A 23,301-nucleotide genomic window follows, 5' to 3' on the forward strand; every position below is an offset into this window, starting at 1 on the left:
TCGATCGAGCCCAATAATTTTTGTTTTAAATTATGAATTTGTAATAATAAATTTACTTAATATGTACAAAATTATTTATTTAGAAATAAAAGTACGTTTTTTTTTGTTATTTTCTGACATGTATGGTTTCATCCTTAAATCCATGCTTATTAGCATGTTTTTTTTTCTAAAAAACTAAAGTTAATTAATTTTCTGATTGATCTGTTTCTAGACATCTATAGTGACGTAATCAGAAATTTTACCAAGGATGTCAAAGTTGGATAGTAAAAATCTTTTTTAAAAAAGTATCTCTATCTATTGAAATTCAATCTTACATATGTGGTATACTTATAGACTTAATTGTCATCAAGCTACTGTTGATCAATCAGTTTACGTCAAATTTAGGTGTTTTTAAAAAATTACATCAAGAAATCATATTTGATCGCTGTGTAAGTCACTACTAGAATTTCGTTGGTAGCTGGTTGCAAAATAACTTAGAATGTAGTCGGTAAATGAAGATTTCCGATGACTTAACGATTACTTTTTAATAGTCGATATATTGAGAGTCGGAAAATCTTTACCAACTACAGCAATCAGAGTTTTTTGATTACCATAGTTAGAAAATATAATACAAAACCTGACCATTTAAGTATCTATATGGCCGACTAGTGTAGTCAGCATATATAATATATTTATGGGAAAATATACAAGTATCCCCCTAGAATATGATCAAAATTTCAGAGACACCTTAACTATACTAAGATACTATTACACCCTGAACTTATTTTTCTTTTTTTGTAATTTTGTGCACGTTTTGTCTTACGTGGCACACTTTGTGACTCCACGCAATTGAAGTGCGTGGAAGATATTAGGATGCCATGGAAGTCAACAAGGTGCAGAAAATTAAAAAAAAATAAGTTTAGGGGTGAGGGGTAATAGGGCCTTATTTTAGTTAAGGTGTGTCTCTGGGATTTCGGTCATAGTCTTGTGGTAATTATGTATTTCCCTTTATTTATTGATCATTTTAGTATCTTTCGACCACTACAGTTTGTATAAATAATTAATTTATTCACCATTTAGGTGATCTTCCGATTACTGTAATTGACATTTTTAATTTTCTAAAAAACATTATATGATACTTCATATTATTGTAGTCGAAAAAACTATTTTCAATTACTACCCAAAAACGTTGTTATTTGGTACACCAAACATCCATAAAAATTCAACAATAAATTCAAGCACCGAATACATTCCTAAAGATTCAAATTGCATTCGATTCAATTGAGTCTAAAAATTCAACTATCATCATAATCAAGTCGAATAAACATTAGGTTATTGATCAAAACAGAAGTAAATAGTTCAAAACACATCTAAATCTCATAGAAAACGTGTAAACCACCATAAAACAATCTAATCTTCATCAGATAGAGTCTGTTCCTTCTTCACTATCATCAGATTCATCCATATGTTTCTCCATAAACTTCTGCTCTTTAGCAAAGTTAGCTTTAGATGTTTGAAGTCGTTTTGTAAGCTCAGAAAATTGTCTTCACATTGCTTCCACTTCTTCCGAAGATTGAGAAGTGAAAGCACCAGACAACAATGGTGATGGACGACACGAGGAAGGTTGTTATCCAAGCCCATAAACTCAACCTTTCTTCACACATCCTGCCACATTTTTTCCATATTAATGTTATATCAGTGATGATGAGGAGCCAGCCTCTGAAGTAGGCAGTCTCTAACGCCATTCGTCCAAACTCATGTGAAATCGAATCTGAAATAAATTTTAACCGCAACAACCACTTATCGAAAATTCAGTACTCCAATAACTTAATACATGAACAAACTAGATAAAAAATCATATCATCCAGACAAAAACAAGAGGACCATGAACAAATCTAATCTAAAAACAAGCTATTAACGACAACTCTTAAAAACCATTAGATTAGATCTGTTGATACTGAAAGTAAGGGTCAAGTTAGAACTAATATAGTTGTTCCAATGAGGGCCCCTAAATCAATGATGTAGGGAAGAAATATGAACAAAAGAACCAAACCAAAGAATTTTTGCACCTAACAACCAAGAATAGAAAGGAAAAAAAATGAAATGCTGGAAAGTGAGATTTTTACAAAAATTTCTATGAGCATTACACTGAATCCAAGATCAAGGGTGTGTTTGGCAGGATTTTTGACTTATTTTCTCATGTTTGGTTGGTAAGTAGAAATATTTTTAGTGTTTGATTTATAAATGAATTTTTTTTTGAAAAATATATTTTATTTTTTACTGGAGTAAAAAATAATTTTTGAAACTGAAAATATTTTTAAAAAACAAACTTATTTTTTTTTGGGGGGGGGGGGGGGGGGGCTATAAGGGAGACTGCCGGTGTGTGTGTGTGGAGGGGGGAGGGGGTTGACTTCGAGTTTATATAGTAAGTCACGTTTGTATATGTATAATTCGCCAAAATATACAAATAAGTATGTATGCAAATTTTATCCCTACCTCGCAGAAATTAATAGAGAGGTTATTTCCGATAGACCTTCGGCTTAAAAAAAGGTTCTTGCAACATTAATCAAATAATCATAGGCATATATCTATGTGCATGTGTTGATCAAACAAAAATTTGCATACTGAGAAGTAAAAAACCAGATTTTCTTATTCCATCATCACAGTTTCTCCCTCTCCTCATTGTTTAAGAGCAACAATCGCAAGTTTTTCTGTAAGATTTTATAAGGGAGATGCAACTTGTTCCCTAACAATAATATCAATTCTAAGCTGATTAGAAAATTAGATCGCAATAAGCTAGTAACTATGCTCGATGTTCTAAGATGAGAACAAATTAAATATGTTCCTTAAGGATGTTGATGTTACGACCCGATTATGAAAACTAAAAGGTTTCGAAATCAATTTCCCAACTTTGACAATTTATTGATTATTTGGAAAAATTAAGAAAACCATAAAAAAAATTGATTTTTGTAAGAAAACATTTTTTTGAATAAAACTAGCATTGTGTAAGGGTTCAATTATTTTTTAAAGAAGGGTTTAGACATCTTAGAAAATCCACAATCACACGGTTTATCGATGTATTTAAACATTTGACTAATTTTAAAGAAAACTTAAGATTTATTTGTGAAAAATCTTGTTTTTTTTCTAAAAAAAAGAATAATAAAAATCTATTAATGCTTAAACACTCATCTTATTCCAAGTATGAAATAAGTCAAATGTTAAATGTCAAAATAATAATTTTAACCTATCATTTTTATCCATGTTAAGTTTTGATTTGAAAAGTCAACACAATAACTTCAATGTGAATTCGAAAGCTAAATACTAACTATGAAAGAATATGAATTATTGTCAAGTTTTAGTTTTAAAAGCTTAGATTGCCTAACTTAAAAGAAATTTGAAAAGTTTAAATACTTAAAGCAAAATGAATAGAAAATTTCTCAGAGGATTCATCTAAATTAACAAAATAAAACGTTAAAACGATAGCGATCATCAACCATATTCACAAGTAGAGTAAAGAACTAAATAAAATAAATAAATGGATGTGAAGGAATATTGATTGTATTGAAGTGTTAACCTAATAAGGGAATACATGGGAGATATATATAGGAGAAATAGGAAGGAGTACTAATCCTAATAGGACTAGGATTAAGGAGTACTAATCCTAATAGGACTAGGATTAGTACACAGTAAATACTAATATTATTTAATACTATTTACTTAATACTATCTGTTACTATCCCCCCTCAAGGTGAGCTGAGCGGAAGCTTGGAACTGAGGTAATCGTGCTGTCGCTCGGGAGAGGCTTGGTGAGAATATCAGCCGGTTGTTCTTCAGTGGGTACATACTGCACAGTCATGGTGCCGGCCTGAACTTCATCGCGAACAAAGAGACAATCGGTATCAACATGCTTCATTCTGGTGTGTAGGACGGAATTCTTGGCCACACAGATGGTTGATTTGTTGTCACAATAGAGAGCAGGAACAGTGTGAGTGGCACAGAGTTCGCGAAGAATATATGTGACCCACATGGTCTTAGCAGCAAGAAGAGCAAGGGCGCGGTATTCAGCTTAAGTCGAGGACCGAGAGACCTTGGGTTGTTTTTTTGTACACCAGGAGATCAAGTTCGGCCCCAAAAAAATGAGAAACCCCAATGTAGATTTTCTGTCATTTTTATCATTTGCCCAATCTGAATCTGAGAAACCCCGAAGCTCCAAGTCCCCGGGTCGAATGAGTAAACCACGACCAAGAGTGCCAAATATGTACCTGAGAATGCGTTTTAGACAATGGTAATCATGTTCACTTGGTTGATGCATACGCTGAGCAACTCGGTTGACAGCAAACTGGATGTCAGGACGGGTAATGACCAGATACTATAGAGCCCCAATGAGGCTGCGGAAGTGGGTGATATCGGCAAAGGGGGTGTCGGCTCCATTCGTAGACGAAGAGACTGCCATCGGTGTTGGTTGACTGGTGCATTTTTCCAGTCCAGCTTTCTGCAACAGATCTCGAGCATATTTTGACTGATGAAGAAAAAAGCCGCTGCCTGTCCGAGAAACCTCCATTCCCAGAAAATAATGTAACGGGCCAAGGTCCTTCATTTTGAAGGTAGTATGCATAGCTCGAGTGACATCCTGAATGAGAGCTGCAGTAGAGCCTGTAATAATGATATCATTTACATAGACAAGAAGAATGACTGTACCGTGTGCTGAATGTCGAGTAAACAGACTCGTGTCGTGTACGCCACACGTGAAGCCGAGTCCCTGGAGGAACGTTTTCAGACGTGCGTACCAAGCACGGGGGGCTTGCTTGAGCCCATACAGAGACTTCTGGAGTTTGCAAACATGTTGAGGGAAGCGGGGATCAACATAGCCCGGTGGTTGCGTCATGTAGATTGTTTCATCAAGCATGCCATGAAGAAAAGCATTGGAAACATCCAACTGATTGATGAGCCAATTGTTGCGCACGGCGAGTGACAGTACCAGGCGAATGGTTTCCTGCCGAATAACAGGACTGAATGTCTCGGAGTAATCAAGCCCATACTCCTGATTGTAGCCTTTAGCAACCAAACGAGCCTTGTACCTAGAAATACTGCCATCTGCATTATGTTTAATTTTGTACACCCATTTACAGCCCACTGGGTGCCGCCCATGGGGCTTAGGTACAAGAACCCAAGTTTTCTGATCAGTCAAAGCCTTAAACTCATCATCCATAGCATGACGCCAATAAGCATTTTTTGTTGCAACAGAGTAGGTTGTTGGTTCACTATCGGGAAGGGATGTATTTGGTAGTATGGTAGCCTGAAAGGTTTTGGGTTTAAAGATACCGGCTTTGCCACGGGTTAACATGGGATGAGTATTGGGGGGTGGCACGGGTGGTGGTGATTCGGGGGTGGCCGGGAAGGACCCAAAACGGATCGGGCTGGAGATGTTGTGGGTATGGGATGGTTCGGGTTGGTTGTGAGTGTGGGTGGTGGTTGCGGGTGTATTGTGGGTGACGGTCGAAGGGGTGATGAGGGGTGGTTGGGTAGTGGGTGGAGGTGTGAGGGAAGGTGGTGAGGGACCCTGTGAGTATGTTGGAAAAAGGGGAAGGACGCCAATGAATGATGTATTTGTGGAGGAGGAAATAGACTCGTAAGGAAACTCATTTTCGACAAATTTGACATGACGAGATATGTAGACTTTATGAGTTTGTGGGTTAAGACAGCGATAACCCTTGGAGGTAGGATGATAGCCCAAAAAAATAAAAAGGACGGGATCAGGGTTGTAATTTATGAGTAATATGAGGGCGTAGCCAAGGGTAGGCAAGACACTCAAAGACGCGGAGGTTGGTATAATTGGGAAGTTCTTGGTAAAGGAGTTGATAGGGTGATTTGTTGGAGAGGGTGTGACTGGGCATTCTGTTAATGAGGTAGTTTGCGGTGGCTAGAGCTTCTACCCAAAAGGAGACAGGTAGATGAGATTGATGTAGAAGAGTAACCACCGTTTCAATGAGATGGCGATGCTTACGCTCAGCCACCCCATTCTGTTCGGGAGTGTATGGACAGGAGGTTTGATGTATAATTCCCAGGGATTGCAGAAACTGACCAAAGATGTTATTTACATATTTCTTTCCATTGTCACTTCGAAAAAGTTTAACATGAGAATTGAATTGTGTTTTGACCATTTTTTCAAAAGTGACAAAGGTGGAGTATGCCTGTGATTTGTGTTTTAGTGGGTACAACCAAGTGTATTTTGTAAAATCATCCACAAAACAAATATAATAGCGAAAACCAGCAAATGAAGGAACAGCAGTAGGACCCCATAGGTCAGAATGAATAAGTTGAAAAGGTGCAGTTGTACGCTTCTCAGATAAAGTAAAAGGTAATTTATGAGATTTAGCAATTGAACAGGAGTCACAATTGTTTACATGAATGGAAGAAAAACCAATTGAGACATTAAAGAATTTATTATTTGAGTAGACGGGTGACCCAGACGACTGTGCCACAACAGACTGTGGCCATCAGCCAAAAGAGCCACCGGAGCCACAGGAACGCTTTCTGAAACTGGGTGGGCAGACGAACTTGTGCCAGGAAGAACGTACATACCATGCTCACAGGGGCCCTGAAAAATCACCCTCTTGGTAGTATTGTCTAGGATCTGAAAATCATTAGAGGTGAACAAGAGTGAGCAATTATTGTCTTTTGTGAATTGGTGAACTGAAAGGAGATTGGTTTTAATAGAAGGGACGTGGGTAAGGTTACCTAGGTGAAAGATAGCGGTGGGGGTGTTAATGGTACCCGTGCCAGTGTGAGAAATATTAAGGGACTCACCGTTGCCAACAGTAATACCATTGGAGCCATGATATGTATTTGGAGCGTTAAGCTTGGATAGATCAGAAGTAACGTGCATGTTGGCCCCAATATCCAACAGCCATTCAGAGGAAGGGCCGGCTTGAGATGCATAATTGGCACGGTTATCACTATTTCGGCTCTCCTCATACCGAAACCAGCAACGAACAGCGGTGTGTCCTGTTTTCTGACAGATTTGACAAGTTGGACGATCCCGCTCGTAAGTGCCCTGCCCGCCGCTGCCGAAGGAGTGTAGGCTGTTGTTGCTGCCGTGCTGCTGACCGTCGTACGGCGGACGACTGCCCTGCCGACCGCCGCGCCCGCGGCCTCCGCTGTTTCTGCCGTAGCTGCCGCGGCTCCCCTGCCGGCCGCCACCACGCCCCCCGCGATAGTTCTGGCTTGCGGTGAGGGCGGTGGCCGGCTCCATAACAACGGTTTCTCGGAGAACAAGTTTGCTCTCCAGATCCACGTTAATTTCTTCACTTTTTAGCCACGAGGAGAGAGTAGCCAGGTCAACGGGCGTTGGACTTATGCGAACCGCCTGTTTAATGGAGGAGTAAGCTGATGGGAGCCCCCGAACGACGCACATGACGAGATCTTTTTTGGGAATGATTTCGTTCACGGTGTCGAGGGCTGTGATGATGGTGGAGACCTCGTCTAAATACTCCGCCATAGTTTTCGTGCATTTGGTAATTGTGTGGAGACGATTACGCAATTTAAAAATATGAGAGTGGGAAATTGATGCATAGCGTGTTGCGAGGCCGTCCACAGGGCTGAAGCAGTTGTGTTGGATCGGACATGTTTCTGAACCGTGGGAGAGATGACCGCAATCAAACATGATCGGATCTGGCCATCCACGGCTTTCCAGGCGGCATGGGCCGAATTGGTTTTTTCTGATTTGTCCGTGGCGGTGATGACTGCCGGCGGCGATTCTATGCTTCCATCGACGTATTTGAGAAGGTAATTGGCCTCAATGGCTGTAAGAACGGTGATTTTCCATGTAGGGTAATTTATGTCTGATAATTTTTCGGGAATCAGGGCATGAAGATGCCTGAGAAGGATTTTAACGCCAGAAGGAAGTGAATCGAGAGGATCCACCTCGGTTGTCATGGCTGCCGCCGCCCAAGAGAAGAGAGGGAACGATCGGTGCCCTAAAGGGAGAAAAAAACCTAGAGAAAAGAAGATCTAGGTTTTCTGGCTCTTGATACCATGAAGGAATATTGATTGTATTGAACTGTTAACCTAATAAGAGAATAAATGGGAGATATATATAGGAGATATAGGAAGGAGTACTAATCCTAATAGGATGAAAAGAGAATTTTAATACTATTTATTTAATACTATCTGTTATTAGGATGAAAAGGGAATTTTGGCCCTTTCTGATTCCTGCTGAGCTGAAATTCGACTTTTTATTTTAAGTCCAATTTTCAGATACTATCCCTGCTGCCACTGGTTTGGATTTAAACCCAATTTTTGCTCTTTCAGTTCAGCTCTTTGGAGCTACTGTTACTGCTATTTTTATAGGATTTTAACCCAATTATAACATGTCACCCTTTTCACCATTTCGATAAAGGTTGACTCAAGGAAAGAAAGATGCAAGAGATAAGAAGGTTCATGCAAAAAAGATAAAGAAAATAATTAGCACAAGTGAAGTAAAAATAAGTAGGACCGATACTTGTAAAATAAAACAACTCAATGCAGCAAATTGGTCAAATATTTCATAATCTAACAATAACTTATTCCTTGTTAACTAATTTAACACCAATCTTGTCCATAATGAACTGAAGCACCCAACTTTGTGAAACATAGAATAATTAAAACTTTGAAAAAAAGGTCAATTGATATTACATGTCCCATCTAACAGAATGTCAAAAGGGTCTTTAAGAAATCACAACCAACTATAAAATGCAAGAGACTACTACTCATATTATTCACTTTAGAGATAAATCTGTTTTGATTTTTGAAATAAAAATGAATAAAACAGACAATAATTCGAGCAAGCAGGCAGCCATAACAACAAGTTAATACAAAAATTCTATCTCAACCAATTCAAACACGAGTCTCCAAGGATAATGAGTTAAAAAAATTAGGATGCATAAGGGTTGAGAGCTTTCAATCATCCTGGCCTAACTCTTTTGGAAATGCTAAAGAACAGCCCCAAACGTAAGCAATTTCTCACTCAAACAGGCCCTCGGATAACATTGAAACCCAAAGCAAGTTTCACAAAGAGGCAAGCAGAGATGGCATTTCAACAACAAGGACATACTATTGCAATACAGGAGATAGAAGCTCTAAAATCAGTGTAAATAAACATACTACTTCAGATCACCTTCTCGATATAGCAGGACACAAAAGAAAATTAATGTTAAAGAATGACAAAAAGTCTCACATCGGTGATTAATGAGATGGGTGGACTCCTTATAAGGCTTGGGCAATCCTCCTCCCTTTGAGCTAGCTTTTGGGGTGTGAATTAGGCCTAAGACCTAATTTCACATGGTATCAGAGCGGGGCCTGTCTCACCCAATGTTGGGGTTCCCAAAATTAAAATTGCGCACACACCAGATGCTAAGCACTGGGCGTGAAGTGGAGCGTTAAAGAATGACAAAAGTCTCACATCGGTAATTAATGAGATGGGTGAACTCCTTATAAGGCTTGGACAATCCTCCTCCCTTTGAGCTAGATTTTAGGGTGTGAGTTAGGCCTAAGACCACAACTAAGCATGGAATTGCGAGTTAACCAAAAGGCTAACGAACAGAAGACAAGGTTGCCAAAAGGCTAATCACGTATAACTCAAAGTGTTTATCGAACATTTTAACATACAAGAGAAGCTAAAAATAAGGGCTATCTCACATAAACAAGAATGAAGCAACTTAGCAACCAAAATATTTTCAACAAAATATGGATTTAATGGTAAATAGACAAAGAACTAAACAACATCTGGACAAACAAGCAAAACCAAAAACCAAAATTACTAGCAGATACAACAACTAAACTGATCTAATCCAGTCATTCAACACACAACAAAATAATAAACTTATTTAAAGGAACAAAGAATTACTTTTCGCTGAGCAGTGAACTAAAACGACGAGTTGCGAATCCACCACTTCAACAACCACACACACAAAAAAGGAACTATTGAACCGAGATTTCCCAAAACCTATTAGGGGTACTCTCAAGCCTCAAAAGTCCGTCCCATGAACAGTGAAGAGAGCGGCTTTTATAACACCCAGAATCTCCAAATTTCTAAGAAGAAATGATGTGTAATTTTGAGAATTTTCAAAATCCCTCAACAGATAGGGATTTTCAATTTGTTAGCGTACGAATTTTAATGGATATGCGTTGATTTTGAGCAAGGATGATCCAGGAAGGCGAGATTTTGACATCTATACAATTCTCAAAACGATCTTGGTACGGAGAGAATAAGGGAAACAGAAGCCACGCACGATGGATTTAGGGCTTGTGTTCATTGGAATGCGATTCGGGTCGCCTGGTTTGCGATTTGGTCGCTGTTCTGGGTTTCATCGTGATGAAGAAGAAGAATACACGGGTGGGGGTTGGGTCGGGTCGGGTCGGCTGGTATACGCTGTGTGGGTATTGGTATGGACAACTTTTACATATAGCAAATAAAAAATTCATATTTGTATGCTATAGCAAAATTTGTATAATTACGATCCATAATAAACATATAAACTGTATAATTCGCTATACATGTACATTTGAAGAAAATTGTATAAAACGAAGTGTATAAAACAAGAAAGAAAAAACACTTGGGCAGAGAACTGTATAAAAACGAAGTATATAAAACGAATTGTATTATAATAAGTCTATAGAACGATTATATACAATTTGAATTTGTATAAGATGAGAAAGAGAGAAAGACAAAAGAGACTTGACAAGGAATATACAATTGAATCGAATTGTATTAAATGAGAAAGAGAGAAATTAGATACAATTTGAAAATTGTATAAAACAAGAAAGAGAGAAAGGCAAAAGAAACTGGGATAGGAGTATTTTTATTATATAATTATAAGTGTATAGGATGAAAATATATGTACTTGCATGTGTGTATACAATTTTCTCACGTTTTATACAAACAGAAACACAATTTATACATTTCGCTTCTATTTGTATAAGTGAGAAAGGCGAGGGTGGCGAGCGATATTTGGGAGAGTGGGGAGCGAGATTTGGAAGAGGGGATAGAGGGGAACAAAAATATATGTATTTATACAATTTTCTCTGCTTTATACAATTAGAAACAATTTTTATACACTTGTGTTTGTATAAAAAGTGAGGACGCGAGCGAGAGATTGGCGAGCGAGATATTTGGGAAAGAGGCGCCTGACAATTTTTTGCAAACGTTTACTATGGAGCACAATTAAATTAAACCCTAGCTACTCCATTTATATACAAATTACTGCAATAATGTGAATTTTCAAATGTATATTAATTTTGTGTATACGAAGGCGTATGATAAAATTGTATATATTTATGAAATTTGAGTATTTTGCTTAGTTTCGTTACCTATAATATAGTTGTATAAAGTACATTTTCTCTCTCTAATATTTATATACAAAAACTGCAGTAATGTTTATGTTGAAATGTATATAAGTGTATTATATACAAAGCTTTATGAGACAATTATATACATTTATGAGATTTTTGTTTTAGATGCAGCATTTGGATATGAGCATACGAAGATCAGTGTAATGTAATTTTGTTATGACTGATTAAATTGATTGTATTAAAATGTTATGTCAATTGTATATATGATATTTATGCATGATTTGACATAAAGTTTTGTTTGTAAATTCTACAGATAATATATTCATCGGCTATTTTGGTTATGCGTTCTAGAAATTGAGACGATACAAAAAGTTACAGTGATTATACTATAGAGGGCATAATGTTTAAAGAACAAGCAACGTTTCTTGAGTTTTATACAACAAATTGCCACATAGATTGGTGTTGATATGAATAATAAGATATTGAAGATTTAGTATAAGGTTGGAGAAAGCAATAAACCAATGGTTATACATAATGACATGGGTATTAGAGTGTACATAATGCTCAAAAAGGATCACATGGATTTTAACAAATTTCCAATTTGTATAACTATTTTGGATTTATGTGATAGACAGAAAACTCAATATCAAAGTTTATCAGATGGAAAGTTGGGGTGTTGGCAATTGCTGCAGAAAATGGTTCACATTGTATGACTGTTGCTGAATTGGAGAAAACAAATGTTGCATTTGTATCGATGGATACAACTGGGGTGATTTTAGATACATCTAACAAACATGTTGAGGTTGATCAAGTATACAAGGACAAATCAATGTTTAAAGCAGTTATGGAAAAATATGCGATTGCAAAGAGGTTTCAATACAAAACTACAAGGTCAAATTCAATCGGGTAGTGCACCTTTCAAATGTTGTCTCTTAGAATGTATGAATGATTTTATTGCATTAATATAAAATAAATTTGTATACTATATAATTTAATTAAATGTGATGAAACTATAATGTAGTTATACACTGGAATGTTATTCTGAGGGATGTGAATGGTTCATGAAGGCCTCTAATATCAACAAATCTGGAATGTTCAGAATTAGAGCATTCAACACAAAGCATACATTTCCTTTAAAAAATAGAGTTTATTCAAAACGACAGGCAACTAGCAATTTGATTAGAGGGATTGGAAAACCTAAATTGGCAGATCACAAGCGTTAATATACACCATCTGACATTAAAAAGATGTTAAGATTGATTTTGGAGTTGATGTTAACTATATGTTGGCTTGGACGGCCAAAGAGAAATCTTTGGAATCTTTGAGGGGTACACCAGCTGGATTATATGCAAAATTACCTGCTTATTTGTATATGATGGATATCACTTACCAGGATCTCTATCTATTTGTTGCATTATACGGGGATTTATGCACTGCAGAGCAGAAGTTGTGGTGAATGGTTGTCATCTGAAAGGACCATATAATGGGACTTTTGTTGCAGCAAGCACGACAGATGGCGTAGGTATATGCATAACTACTATATTTGTATATACGTGAACCTTTGTATATTTACAGTTTAATATATGTTTTTGTTATGAAAATTAAATTGTATATTTCTCTACTTGTAGGACATATTTTTCCATTGGTGTATGATAGTATTGATTCAGAGAATGATGCTGCTTGGACTTGGTTCTTTGAGCAGCTTAAAGAAGTACATGTGTGTTGTGTCCGATAGAAATAAGAGCATTACAAAGGATGTTACAAATGTATATGATAATGTACCACATTATGCGTGTGTGTGACATTTATGGAATAATGTTCACAAAAAGTTTAGAAAATCTCACGAGAAGTTATCTGGTGTACTCTATACAATGACAAAGGCTTGCACACATAATTAATTTGATATTTTAATGGATATAGTAGAAAAGGTAGATGTAATGTGTTATGCATAAGTCCATAGAGGACACATGGCATCAAATATTGCTGAGAGTATCAATGTTATACTTGTTTCAGCGAGGGAATTGCCTATTTTTGAAATTCTCGAAGAGGTAAGGCTAATGCTTGGAAGATGGAATCATGACTACAAGAAGGAGGCAACATGCATATTTACACCACTAATTGGAAAATATCATGAAATACTAGCAGACAATGAAGCAATGAGCACAAGAATTACAGTAATATTTATAAAGAATTGTATAATTAGTAATGTGTAACTAGTTTATTGTACATTACATATTAGTATATAATGATTATTTTTATTTTCTTTATACTTGAGCAAGTTGTGCCGTCGACTAAATATGCGCATAATCTTAATGATGATGGAAGATATTATGTAGTCTGTCTTTAAAAAAAAACTTGCACCTGTTGTATATGTAAATCCTAGATGTGAAAATATATGGAATTCCTCTATGAATCTATGAAAGGTATAAAAAAGAAAGAAAAAACGCAAAGAAAAGAAGATTTCAATATGAGGAAATACCTTGTGAACATCATTAGACTGTATTGAAGTGAAAAAGCCTACCACCAGATTGTTGGGAAAGACAAGGCACTAACAAAGAATGCCTGACACGATAACAGCGGAAGAATACCCAAGTCTATGCTTTCCCTTATCTATTTGAACAAAGAGAAGACAAACAACCACAAGCAATATGATAGTAAGGCAGCAAGTAATTCAACCAAACAAATATAACAAGACAATAATAAACCAATCACACAAGACACCAAGATTTACGTGGAAAACCCTTCGATGTGAAGAGTAAAAAACCACGGGACCAAAAGCTCCACTATAATCACCAAGAGTTACAATATTGTTCTCCAAATTGGCCACAAAACAAGTGCCAAACAAAGAGCAACAACAAAATAAGATTGCACCAAATCTAGAGAATTAAAGGAGCAAAATCACCAATTTTGCAGCTACTGTTCATAACAGCAAAACTGAAGCTGCAGGCCACCAAATCCAACTCTGTCAGTTCCTAATCAAAGATTGAGATGAATATAATAACCTGTCCAAAAATCAGCTCAATCGGACAAGAAACGAAGCGGAAATCGCAATTTGAAGTTGGCTGTTAGGGCTGAATTTTGACTGCGAAAACTGCTCTCTTTCTCTCTTTTTGGCTGCTGAAAAAACTCTCCATGTATATGAAAATAAAACCTAAATAGGCTTATATTTGCCTCATAAGAATGGGCCTATGAGCAAAAATGGGTTGGTCCAAATTGGGCTTTCATTTATCCACATAGGAAGGGAAAAAAGTCCATAACCCAACACAGATGACCATTGCTCTGATTTATACAGATCGAAGACTATGTTGAATACATATAATATGCCTATGCATCATTTACCGGATATAACTGTATGAATGATTTCGGAAAGCGTATGTGCTGATGAAGTCTTACCTTTAAAATTTAAACGACCTTCTAGCAGGCGAAAGAATAAGCCTCGCAAAAAAACAACAAGAGAGTTATCGAGAACTAAGAGGAAAATACATATAGTACTTGTGGAATGGAAGATCACAATAGGAGTTCATGTAAGAATAAGCCACAAGATGCTTAAGGTTTAATAATTTTTTTATGAAATTGAATTGGAAAATCTATGCGAAAACATATTAGTTTTATATAAAAATGTTTTGACGTGCTTAAACATGATCATTGATGACTTAATTGCATACTTGGTTTAGTATACTTCGATGACTTAAATTGCATGACTTTCTATATTTTGTACACTGGAGAATAGACCCATTTGGTCATTTTGAGTAATAGAGATTTTAATTCATAAAATACTTCCAATATATTCTAAATGAATATTTTGGACTATTCATCACTACAATAATATAACTAATGGGGTACTTTTAATAATTTTTTTAGTTGATGATTAAAGAAAATAACACTATAATTCACACTTTTATAATTATTCATAATAATAACCAGGGTTCCTATCTTGAGTCATAAACTCAAAAGGAACTTAGCAATGGCAACATGATTGGCAGGAGGTGGACGAGTTCCTCAGGTAGAAACTTCAATACTTGAATTTGTGTATTACTGATATGTTAGAAGAAAATATTATTTGAACATTAAGTAATAAGCTAATCAATTGTGTTTTATCCCTATAAAAGTGTGGGACATCAACTAGTTGTATGTTGATTATTTGTTTAGTCGAGAATGCATTTTATTGTTATTTTATTAGATAGTAGTTACAGGTAGGTACATATATTGTTATAATTGAACGTGGGGAAAATATTAAAATTGATTGGTTGAAGGGGAATCATTAAAGTAATGTAAATTATTATTAAAACAATAAGTGGAGTATTGGTGAAAAATTTACAAAATTGATTTGGAATGGATTTCATTGGTTTTAGTGTGATATTGATTTTCCTTGGTTAGTTTATTTGGTAGGTTCATGTGTTGGCTGCCCCTGGTATCTTGACAATGGTAGCTTTACCATCTTATAAACAAAAATTTGATATATTGAGATAGTAATTAAATATAAGGTGTAGTATATTATAAGGTGTAGTACATGAAAGTTATGCTAATGGAAACTTACCCTTAGGTTTGAACTTTAGGAAATCGATTATAGAATCAGGAGAGTTTTTAGGTTTCTAGACATATAAACATGTATTTATAGGATTGCCAAATTATGCATATACACTTGCTAGATTGGAAAGGTTCGGAAGCATTGAGGAAAGGAAAAACATTGGAGAAGTAGTTGGTTCACTTCGGTTCTTCGGTGGAGGTAGGTTATGTTTTATGCTATTTGATACTAAACTCTTAATAGCGATTGATATGTATTGAATGATATTGTGAAGTTTTCTATGTACTTGATTTTGTGGTTGTGTCGCTTGGTTGTGTATTTTATGATTGATCTGAAATCCCGAGACCGTGAAATTTCTATTCTTGAACCCTCTGTATCAAAGTAATGCCTTGAATAAAGAAGCTTGATGAAATATTATTAATGAATCGAATGTGCTGATAATAAATAATAAATTAATGGTACAACTGGATCGGAGTGTCACGTTCCGACACGGTATAATTGGATCGGAGTTTCACGTTCCGACACAATATAATTGGATTGACATATCACGTTCCGACACCATATAATTGGATCGGAGTGTCACGTTTCGACACTATATAATTAGATCGGAGTGTCACATTCCGACACAGTAACATTAATAGAAAAAGATTTGAATTTAATGGGATGTACTCAATCTCAAAGAACTCAATTCTCTAAATGGTTTAGTTGGAGGCATGAGTACTATATATATATATATATATATATATATATATATATATATATATATATATATATAGTGATTACCCTACTCTTTGTGCTATAGGTCTCCATTGATTTTGCTGGTGTTTAACATATTTTACATATACCAATATGAAGTAAGATTCGACCTATATAAATGTAATTTTCAGATGAAAGGTGTTCGACCGACGGTAGTTTTCGCCACTGATCTTCAAGATACTTCAATTTAATGCGAGTGTGTTTTACGAATAATAACTAAAATGCATACCTATATACTCCTTTAAGAGGGTGTATTCTAGATTTGAATTCTCGAGGATCAAGTGTTTAATGAAGTAAACCCAAATTAAGAGGTTTAAATGCATATTTTGAAGTTGAGTTTAGTTGTCAATTGAGATTGACAAAGATTTTTCTTTGTATACAAAGTGTAAGGAAGTTAGAATTTGGTTGTCACGCCCCGAGCCTATACCCTCGACATGGCCGACACTCAAAGACATTGCTGGCCCTCAAGCGAACCCTTGACCTGTCTTACTTAACTCAACGGAAGACTAAACTCAACGTAAATAAGAAATAAGACATGTTTAAAGGAAAGTACTTCTTATGATATCTGTCCATGAAGTCAGTCAAGTCTGACCAAGCAAGAATAAACTCTCAACTGAAATACTAGCGTTTACGAAGCCTCTAAACTAACTAAAGAGGGATGTTGGGACTGACCCTACAACATCCTAAAACTAAACTACTATGGGTAAAAGAAAGGGATTTCCTTAGGAATGCAAGGAAGCTCACCACTGACTTTGGAGCTCAATCTGGATCAACGAAACGCCGCGTGCTGATCCTGGTTAACTGCTTCTGCATTATAAAACGAGGCAATGTACGAGTATTTGAGTTGAAAAGCTATTCAAATCTTAGGCTTGAAAGGGTGTAAGAATGAATACTCATCTTGACTCTGTTCAACTCATGATGTACTAACTCTTATTCAATATACGCAATTAAAATAAATGCAATATAAAGAAATACTGAAACATGCTGACTTAACTTTAACTTACTTCTTAACTTTAGACTTGACTCTCAACTCATTGATCTTAACTTTCTTTGAATGGATTATGGATTCAAGGTTTCAAATTGAGATCATGGATGATTTCTAGGTATTTAGAGATCATTTGAAGTGATTATAATCCATTGGAGGATGTTAATGTACCTTGAAGGACTTTAAAGGGCTAAACTACGAAAACTGGACGAAAAATGCCAGGTCGGGTACTGGTGGCGTGCAACACCAGCCTAAGTTGACTAAGGCCTGATTCTGGCGCACAGGTGGAGCGCCGCGCCGTGGTTGACTGAAGCCAATTCCTGGCGCACAGTAGGCCGCTACCCAGGTGTGTCTTACAAATTTTTCAACTCATTTTTCATCTGTGAACTCTCCAAAACTTCCTATATCTTTCACTAAACGATTGGGACCATTGATACTATCAATAACTACTAAATTCAACTCAAAATAACTCGAATTAAAAAGTGTCTAAACAACAATGACAACCAACAATCCAATCAACAAGAAATCAAACGTTCTTTCAAGAACTTAACTCCTAACATGAATAAATCCTCTATTTCGCTGAAATGAAACAAATTGATTCATGGGTGAAGTAAACCAACACAAATAGATCCCACACACCTCAAAGGGACCACCCCCGATGAAATCCACGCAACGAATTCTTGGCGTTCTTGCGTCTTCTTCTCCCTTCTCCTCTTTTCTCCTTTCTTTCAAAGCCCTAACTTATTTTCTAATTGTGAAAACTGGATGGGATCATATCAGACCCCAAATTATTACCCTAAACACGAAATTAGTAATTTATTTTGGAAAAGTCCAAAACACCATTAACAAATTTGGATTTTGGGATTTCCTCTGCCTAACAGTCCAACTTCCGAAAGTCATATCTCCTTCATACGACCTCGAAATTTCACAAACTTGGCGTCTTTGGAAAGATGCTCAGACGAGATTTCAATCCATATAAAGAAATCACTCAAAATCGTCCTTTAGATGGAAGTTATGGTCGTTTGAAAATGACTAAAGTAAGATTACTTTTGAAATATGGAAAATTTTCCAGATTTCCTTGCTTATTTCAAAATTTGATTATACATTTTTTTCTAAGCTAAAACTTAGTTAATTCTAGATACGAGATGTTACATTGATATTCTATAAAATGTATGTATCAACACTTATAATTAAAGTATTCTACGTAGAAAGTTTCGATTTTGTAAGAATTTAATTTTCAAGGAGATTTAACACAACTCTTAGAGAACTTCATTTAGTTAGTTAATTTATTGAATTTGTATTAAAACTTAGTCAGGTTAACAACATATCTAAGATATTTAAGATTTAAATAATTTAATATCTTTTTATGACATTAAGAAATGAAAAGAAAGTGCTTTTTGAATATTGTTGCTATAATAGTGAAATTATATTATTTAACTGTCAAGTATTGTTATAGGTGTAAAACAACCAATCATTATACAATTCAAAAATGTGTTGAAACAAACAAGATTGCTACAGTGAAGTTTGATTATTGTAGTTTGGTTATTTAGGGCTATTTAAGTTTGTGATGACTATTTTTTTTTCTGGAGAAGTTCCAAGATAAGATCTTGATTGATATTACATTCAAATTGTTACAGGTGTTGTCTTGTTTATATTGGGTATTCATTTATAAGGTAGCACTATTGAATATTAAGAGAATAGAGGCAAAACAATTGGAAACAGTTCTTAAGGTGTTACAAAGGACAATTATAATCTTATTTAGAGTTTGACCTCGAGCATAGTGAAAAGTTTAGGAATAGTCATTTAGAGAGATAGGTCATAGTTTTTATTTTCTTGAATAAAGATTTTTTCACACAAATTACTTATGCAAATAAAAAGAGCTTTTTGGCGTTGAATGGAAAAAGACCATTAATAAAATGAAAAGAGATTTTTGGTATTGAATGGAAAATATTGAGCATTAATTATATTGCAACAACAATATGAATATTAAATGATAAAACCCATAAATATAAATTCGTTAAAGACAAAAATAAAAAGAGTTGTTGGTATTGAATGGAAAATGACCATAATTAAATGAAAAAAGCTTTTTTATATTTAATGGAAAATGACCGTAATAAAATGAAAAAAGCTTTTTTTTATTGAATGGAAAATGACCATTAATTGTATTAGAACAATAATATATCTTAGACTTTTGGTACTTGAATGGAAAATGACCATTAATTATATTACAACAATAATATATCTAGTCAAAGATTAAATAAGGGTTAAATGTATATATATTTCGTCAAAGAATGAAGCGTAGAATGTGCACAAATTCTTTGTCGTATTACAATAAAAATACATCTAGTCAAAGGTAAAAAAAAATTAAATATTATTTATCTAATAAAAAATAAGAGCGTAAAATATACGCAACAATGGACTATATATATTCCATCATAGGTAAAATTGTAGGATATACACAGAAAGAGCACTAAAAAAAGTAAGAAACTCCAAACACATAGTAGCCTTAAAAAAACAATCCTTCCTTGAAATTCATTTTCTTGGCTTCATTGTTAGTACACTAAATCATCCTAATAGTGTCAATTCGTCCTTCCTGCCTTCCTGGACTCTACTCCATTTCTCCACGATTATAGGTAAATCTGTAACTAATCTATATATATATATATATATATATATATATATGCTCAATTTTGTCCTAAAGTTTGCCCCTTTTGTTCTTTTCAATTTGATTTTCATGCTATTGTTTTTTAATAAATTGTTTTTGTGATATCTAACATCAGTTTTAAGTTCATCTTTTAGTATGTTCAGGAACACTTAAGAGTGATTGATTTGGCTAGTTTCGGATCCTTGCTTGCAAATTCTTCATGGTATATCTGTATAGAACATGTTTGATTTTCTTAAAAGGATAAAATCATTTTTAATTTTCCTCTAAATAGTAAAAGGCTAGATTGCTTATTCTTGATTAAGGTTGAAGACTTCTCATTCAAAGCAGACTAAAGGCTGAGTCAATGACTAAATAGATGGAATAAGTGCAGAGGAGGGGTGCCGAGATCCTAGCGGATCTTTTTAGTAAACTGATGGGGGGGGTGCGGAGCAATTGCTGGCTCTGAATAACCAGCCCAGCAATAAGCTCAATTGTTCCATAACTTGCAGGCCCGTAGGAATGACTTTCTCCTTCTCCAATTGTCGGGAGAGGTTTTCCCCTTAGCTCTGCCAGGCACTGGACAGGGGTTAGCTCTGTAAATGTGTAGAGCCAAGTGTAGTGTGGAAACAACCCAGAAAGTGCCTAATGATTAAAAAACTAATAAAAGTTATTCAAAATTTACTTTACCTTTTTTTTTTAAAAAAAAAAAATTACTTCGATTAGAGTTATGCTATAATTACATAGATTTCTTAGGATTTTTGAATTTTAAAACTAGTAAAATTTTCTAAATCTAGAAAATAAAATTTTTTGTATTTATTTATTTTATTAGTTAAAATAAAAATATTTTAGTAATAGAAAATTGGTACTAGATGAAAATATTCATTATTTTTTCTATAGGTAGAGCTCTATAAAACAAAGAGAATATGAAACAAAAGGCAGGAATAAAGTGTCATTACCGACAAACTTTTGAGTTCAAATCACTGTCATCTTCATCGAAAATATAACAAACATAGAAAGAAGTTGACTCTCAGATTTTGAGGATCCCACAAGTACGATAACTAACCAATAATTAAGGAAAAAAAGAGTCAAAACACTAAAAACCTGCATTTCGAGATATTCCAAATATGGGAAACTTCGTATCAAGCAAAGAGCATATGATAAGTGTTCATGTGTTTTCTGCTTGATAAGAATCTTTCCATATTTGAAATATTTTGATATGTAGGTTTGTAGTGCTTTTAGTCTTTTTTTCCTTATAGGGCTCATTTGTCGTACTTTTTTGGTATTTCAATAATTTGAGAGTTGACTTTGTGTTATCTTTCTTAGGTTTTCAATGAAAATGGTATATAGTGTTACTGAAGAATTACGTGAACTCGAAAGTTTTCGGACATGACATTTCATCACCACGAGGAAGTCAAGCAGGAAAATTTTATAGTAAGAATGTCCGGTGTCGGGGAGAATGCTAATAGATCGACAATTTCTTAATTTGACTATGCTAAAGCTAAATATATGTGTGGAATAATAGATCTCTCAACTCTTACTTTGTAATTGTCTTATTTTAACTGACTAATAATTTGTCATTTATGTGAGTATAAAGGAAAAGAGAAGGTAAAATGAATTTTGTCCTTGTTTTCTTTCTCTTTTGGTGGTTACTTTTTCTATATTGTATGAATAATGAGAATATAGCTCTAATTGGATATATTTAATTCTAAATTCTTCCTTACATAATTACAACTACATGAAAATACCTTCTACATATGTTTCTATGCATAAAGCAGTCATAATGGCACATATTATACAGATATAGATATTTTACATTAAAAATTAATGTATTGACACGGGTTATGTCAACATTATATAATTTAAATTTGAATTTTGTAAAAGAATGATAGATTATAGTGATATCTATATATCTACTCAAGAATTTATTACTAATTAATCGAATAGTTTTTTCTAAAAATATAGATTTTTGAAATACGCAATCCAACAAACTTTTGGTGTTGTTTTGAGTTTATAATCAAATACTATATCATAAAATTTCATAAATTCCATAAGCAAATTAAATAAATATAGTAGTGTTACCTTCCAAAATGTGATGATACTTCAATATTTTCCTTAATAAATTAAAGAACACTTAATATTACCTCAAATTAACGTCGTCATTCTTAACATTTGCGCTTCATCCCATAAGTAGGGACTGAGTCAATGCGTTAGTTACATATTCAATCGAGCCCAGTTATTTTAGTTTTAAACCTTAAATTTGTAATATTAAATTCATTCAAAATGTATAAAATTATTTATTTAGGAATGAAAGTACATTTATTATGTTATTTTCTGACATGTATGATTTTATCCTTGAACTTGTGTGTATTTTTTTTTAATTTTTTTTAAAAATTAATTCTCTAATTGATCTGTTTTTGTTTCGTGAAGTTGTCTTCATAAGCCAACTACCAATGTGGCTGATATTTTTATATATTCATACATACATACATACATACATACATACATACATACATATATACATACATATATATATATATATATATATTACGATTTGACCTATGTATAATGTAATTTTACGAGAAAGGGTGTTCGACCGAAGGTAGTTTTCGCCACTGATCGTCAAGATACTTCAATTTATTGTGAGTGTGTTTTATGAATAATTACTAAAATTCACATATATATACTCCTTTTAGAGGGTGTATTCTAGATGTGCATTCTCGAGGATGAAGTGTTTAATGAAGTCAACCCAAATTACGAGGTTTAAATGCATATTTTGAAGTTGAGTTTAGTTGTCAATTGAGATTGATCAAGATTTTTCTTTGTATACAAAGTGTGAAGAAGTTAGCATTTGGTTGTCACGCTCCGAGCCTACACCCTTGACGTGGCTGACACTCAAAGACAATTGCTAGCCCTCAAGCGAACCCTTGGCATGGTTTACTTAACTCAGCGGAAGACTAAACTCAACTTAAACAAGAAATAAGACATGTTTAAAGGAAAATACTTCTTATAATATCTGGCAATGACGTCAGTCATGTATCAACAAGAAACAATAAACTCTCAACTGAAATACTAGTGTCTACGAAG

At 34.6% G+C, this 23,301-nt stretch overlaps 1 long non-coding RNA gene across 1 annotated transcript; it reads right to left on the reverse strand.

Annotated features, from left to right (window-relative positions):
• Positions 1-1,225: 1,225 nt before the first annotated feature.
• LOC138341730 (uncharacterized) lies at positions 1,226-10,801 on the reverse strand. The gene is made up of 2 exons (XR_011214605.1): positions 9,863-10,801; positions 1,226-1,750 (listed from the first exon to the last, which is right to left on the reverse strand). It is a non-coding gene; the product is annotated as an uncharacterized lncRNA (long non-coding RNA).
• Positions 10,802-23,301: the final 12,500 nt, after the last annotated feature.

Source organism: Solanum lycopersicum, chromosome 2 (assembly GCF_036512215.1).
Source record: "Solanum lycopersicum chromosome 2, SLM_r2.1".
In the NCBI taxonomy this organism is placed as follows: Eukaryota; Viridiplantae; Streptophyta; class Magnoliopsida; order Solanales; family Solanaceae; genus Solanum; species Solanum lycopersicum.